Here is a 6,000-nt window from a genome sequence, read left to right as displayed (position 1 = left end):
TTCCGTCCGCATTCCGGCGATTACGGCATGCCTTTACATGCACCTAGCCTTTTCTTTGACGTCACTGGTTTCATATATGGTCAGGCCAATATCAAAAATATTTATGTTTCCCCTAACGCGACCGACCCAATTAAATCCCGCCGACTGAATTGTTTTTTTAACCCAGTGAATAGATTTTTTTTTTTTTTAAAAACCTAATTTATCCCGAATTCCTTTTTTAGGAGACCCACAACTTTTTCGTTTTACAATCATTTTGTTAACCTTGATGATCAACATAAGCGAAATACTCGCTTTATGATTAAACGTACGCTCGACTAGGACCCCAGGTCACCTGCTTATCCACAACTACCAAATCTGTGCACTCCGCTACAAGATGTAGTGCATTACAACCGCAAAGTGAAAGTAGAATAACTTTCACTACTTAGCCTTTAGAAATGATATACAACAGGCAGAAATGTATTTTTATTAAAGAATACCCCTCTAAGTATTGGAAGTACACCATAGAGGATAAAAAATTCAACGTTGACTGTTATTTGAAAGATATTTGATATACGTTATATAGACATAAGGTGACCTGTGGTCCCCCTAAGGAAATATAAGTTAAATGTAACACAAAATCCTCCTCATTAAAATATCAAAGTAATTTACCTTCTTACTCTGTATACGTAGGTGTAGCATGTAGAAAGAAGTAGTTTTGCCCCCCCCCCCCCAGCCACCCATCCAAAGACTTCTTATTGATACTTTAATATAATGGTAAAATGATTTGATAATGAATTACATTAGATGACATCTGGTTTCCGTAATGGGTGCATGCCAAAACAGTTTTGTAAAAAAAAAATATCTGATATTTTCGAGCCCGTTAGTGATGAGAACTGTGTGATATTTTTTTTTCCATACAGAGCTGTTTTCGGCATACATCGTACTAAAAACACTGCTATTGAATTTCATTGTTGATTTACCCGAGACAGTCTGATTTTGAAGGATATTAGTACTGTAAGCACAAGTAACGGTCTTATCTTAAGAAGCTCACTAATATCGGACTGTACATGTAAAAAAAATTTAAGACTGCTGGAACAAAGGAATGACATCAAATTTGTGTTCTAACTAAAGATACATCATATACAACAAAGGCAACCTTATAAACTTAATGTTCTTGCTAACATCTGGTCTCTTTATTGTCAATACGGAGTAGGTGTTCCGCTGTCCACAGGTGTTGCATGAGGGTTTGAGTTCACCCACCCCCCCCCCCCCCCACCCCGCTCCACCGACCACTTCCCTGGACTGGATTTTCACTCATCAAATTAAAAAAAAATATTTAAATTGCTAAGATAAACATAGTAAATACGGACCTTTTGTGAATTGCATCTAAGAAATATATGAAGACGAGCAAATCGTCACCCCTTTACCCCCCCCCCCCCCTTAACTTCCTTTGACGACAAAAAATAACCTTGGAATAAATGTGATCGAAATGTGTACCGTTTTTGCTTATTTATAGAATCAAAGTCTGAACTTTTGTGTTCAGTAGATTAGAGTATAATTTTTCACACACCACATTTTAACCTGTTGTTTCCTTATAAGTTATGCAAACTCTGGTCTCCCCAATGATGTACAATATATGGCGAACTCTGGTTTACGTATTTATTATCATCTTTACGTGACACATGTTCCCTCTAACAATTATGTTCCTCCTAATAAACAATATAAATATAGTGCATGATTTTCGTCTTGTAAAAAGACATAAGATAACCTCTGGTATCCGTATTGATTTTCAAAATATAACATTGATTTAGAAGCTAAGGTGACCTCTGGTCTCCTAATAGACATTGGTTTCTTTACAGTGGATGAATTCTGCATGGTAATTTACTTGGGGTAATCCCTGGTCTTCCCACTGTGGATGGTTTTGGTAAATCTTGACCTTGTATATTGATATTTTGTTAAAACTCATTGACATAAAACATATTGAATCAAAGAATTGCAACGTCAATCTAAAACTATTGGTGACCTCTGGTCCCCTTATCGATTTTTTACTTAAGGTGACCCCTGGTCACCCTACCGTGAATAACCTTAGTGAATCTCGATTTTGTGAAATCATCTGAGGTAACACCAGGTAGTCAAAGAATGGATGAAGACTGATTAATCTTCATCTGCAAAATGCATTAGCCGACCACCAGTTTCCGTACTGATTTACAAAATCACTACGACATTTGTGTAGGAAATACATGTAAATAGGTCACTTCTCTTTCTCTCATGATATTTCTATTACTACAGTGGATAACCGGTAGCTCTCAATCCTGTAAAATGACATAAGGGGACCCCTGGTCACCCTACAATGGATGACCAATGACTCTCCATAGTGTAAAATGACATAAGGTCATGACTGGTGACTCTCTGTCCTGTAAAATGACATATGGTGACCCCTGGTCACCCTACAGTAAATGACCGGTGACTCTCTGTATTGTAAAATGACATAAGAGGACCCCTAGTCACCCTACAGTGGATGACCGGTCACTCTCCATAGTGTAAATAACATAAGGTGACCCCTGGGCACCCTTCAGTGGATGACTGGTGACTCTCTATCCTGTAAAACGACATAAGGTGACCCCTGGTCATCCTACAGTAAATGGCCGGTGACTCTCTATATTGTAAAATGACATAAGGTGACCCCTGGTCACCCTACAGTGGATGCCCTGGTCATCCTACAGTTGATGACCGGTCACTCTCCATAGTGTAAAATGACATAAGGTGACCCCTGGGCACCCTGCAGTGATGACTGGTGACTCTCTATCCTGTAAAATGACATAAGGTGATCCATGGTCTCCGTATTGATATAAAGAATTAATACAACAGTGATAAAAAAACTTAAGTTACCTCTGGTCCCCTTACATGTAGGCATATTTCAATTAAGGTGACCCCTGGTCTCCCTACGTTGGATGACTTTGGTAAATCTTCACCTTGTATATTGAAATATTTGGTAAATCTGGTCTCCGTAATGACTCAAAGGATTACAACATCAATCTAAAAACATTGATGACGCCACTTATTCATTTTTCACTTAAAGTGACCCTTGGTTATCCTATATATTGATTAACAAAATCATCACGACATTTGCGTGACTTCTCTTTCTCTCATGATATTTCACTTAAGGTGACCCCTGGACACCCTAAAGTGGATGACCGGTCACTTTCCATCGTGTAAAATGACATAAGGTTCACAAAATCATAACGACATTTGTGTGGGAAATACATGTAAGGTGGTGACTTCTCTTTATCTTTTGATATTTCTGTTAAGGTGACCCCTGGTCACTCTACAGTGGATGACCGGCAACTCCCCATAGTGTAAAAAGACATAAGGTGACCCCGGTCACCCTACAGTGGATGCCGGTAACATTCCATTGTGCAAAATGACATAAGGTGACCCGTGGACACCCTTCAATGGATGACTGGTGACTCTCCATTCTGTAAAATGACATAAGGTGACCCCTGGTCACCCTACAGTGGATTACCGGTCCCTCTCCATCGGGTATATTGACATAAGGTTCACATAATCATAACGACATTTGTGTGGGAAATACATGTAAGGAGGTGACTTCTCTTTCTCTCATGATATTTCTGTTCAGGTGACCCCTGGTCAACCTCCTGTGGAAGACCGGTAACTCCCCATAGTGTGAAATGACATATGGTGACCCCTGGTCACCCTATTGTGGAAGGCCGGTAACTCTCCATTGTGCAAAATGACATAAGGTGACCCGTGGACATCCTTCAGTGGATTACTAATGACTCACCATCCTGTAAAGTGACATAAAGTGACCCCTGGGCACCCTAGAGTAGATGACCGGTGACTCTCACCTTATGTCATATAACATGATGGAGAGTCACCAGTAATCCCCAGTAGGGTGCTCACAGGTCACCTTATATCATTTTGGAGAGTCACCGGCCATCCTCTGTCGGGTGACCAGAAGTCTCCGTATATCATTTTACACGATGGAGAGTCACCGGTAATCCACTGTAGAGTGACCAGGGTTTCCCGTATATCATTTTACAAAATGGAGGGTCACTGGTCATCTGTAGGATGACCAGGGGTCACCCTATGTCATTTTACACTATGGAGAATCATCGGTCATCCACTGTAGGATGACCAGGGCATCCACTGTAGGATGACCAGGGGTCACCTTATGTCATTTTACACTTAGTGATCGATCATCCTCTTTAGGGTGACCAGGGGTCCACTTATGTCATTTTTAACTATGGAGAGTCACCGGTCATCCTCTGTAAGGTGACTAGGGGTCACCTTATATCCTTTAACACGATGGAGAGTCACCGGTCATCCACTGCAGAGTTACCAGGGGTCCCCATATGTTATTTAACACGGTTGAGAGTCACCGGTCATCCACTGTAGGGTGACCAGGGGTCACCTAATGTCATTTTACGCCATGGAGAGTCATCGGTCATCCTCTGGAAGATGATCGGTGACTCTCCATGGCGTAAAATGACATACGGGTCACCCTACAGTGGTAATAGGTGACTCTCCATTGTGTAAAATTATATAAGGTGACCTGTTGGCACCCTGCAGTGGATAACTGGTGATCTCCATCCTGTTATATGACATAAGGTGACCCGAGGTAAAAAACTAAGGTAACCTCTTGTCCCCCTAGGCATATTTCATTTATTCATTGTGTAAAATGACATACGGGGACCCCAGGTCACCCTAAAGTGGTTGACCGGTGACTCTGCATTGTGTAAAATGATATAAGGTGATCCGTGGGTACCCTGCAGTGGATAACTGGTGATCTCCATCCTGTTATATGACATAAGGTGACACGAGATCTCCGTATTGATATAAAGAATTAATAGAACAGTGATATAAAAAAAAACTAAGGTAACCTCTGGTTCTCCTAGGTATATTTCATTTATTCATTGTGTAAAATGACATACGGGGACCCCTGGTCACCCTACAGAGGTTGACCGGTGACTCTCTATTGTGTAAAATGATATAAGGCGTCCTGTGAGCACCCTGCAGTGGATTACTGATGACTCTCCATCCTGTTATATGACATAAGGTGACCCGAGATCTCCGTATTGATATAAAGAATTAACAGTGATAAAAAAAACTTAGGTAACCTCTTCCCCCCCCCCGACATATTTCAATTAAAGGGGCATGGTCACGATTTTGGTCAAATTCTATTTTTTCTATTTTATGTTTTAGAATGCTTTAGACATGCATTTCCAATGATCAAATGAAATTTTAGAGTCATTCGTGGAGTTGAAAGCAAGATACAGAGCTGAGAAATCTTTGTAATGTAAACAACGCTCGTGCCCTGTATTTGTTTACATAGGTTGAATATACGAGTAAAAAAATTATAAACCTGATTTGTCTATCTTTTAATTTATTTTAAGCATAAACAGTTTCTAACGTTTAACACATTCATTTGAGGTCTAAAATTGGAATTTTCACTTTAACATTTAAAATATAAACAAACGGTTTGTTTACTTTTCAAAGAAGTTCAAGCTCTGTACTTTGTTGACAATTCAACAAATTACACTCAAATTTCGGTTGCTTATTAAGAATGCCTTACTGAAGCATTGTAAATATTAAAATAGGAAAGGTGATTTTTGACCAAAATCGTGACCATGCCAATATCAGGTAACCTCTGGCTTTGGTAAATCTTCACCTTGCATATTAAAATATTTATTAAATCTGGTCTCAATATTGACTCAAAGAATTACAACATCAAAACTAAAACCATTGGTGACGTCACTTATTCTTTTTTTTACCTAAGGTGATCTATGGTTATCCTACAGTGAATAACCTAAGTGAATCTCCATCTTGTAAAATAATCTGAGGTAACACCAAGTAGTCAATGAATGGATGAAGACTGATTAATCTTTAATTTGCAAAATGCATCAAATGACCAGTGACTCTCCATACTATAAAATGACATAAGGTGACCTCTGGTCTCCCTATAGATAAAAATTATTACTCCATTGATTTCAGACCCACGTT

This window comes from Crassostrea angulata, chromosome 5, assembly GCF_025612915.1.
Source record: "Crassostrea angulata isolate pt1a10 chromosome 5, ASM2561291v2, whole genome shotgun sequence".
Classification (NCBI taxonomy): domain Eukaryota; kingdom Metazoa; phylum Mollusca; class Bivalvia; order Ostreida; family Ostreidae; genus Magallana; species Magallana angulata.
This window is presented reverse-complemented; position numbering follows the sequence as displayed.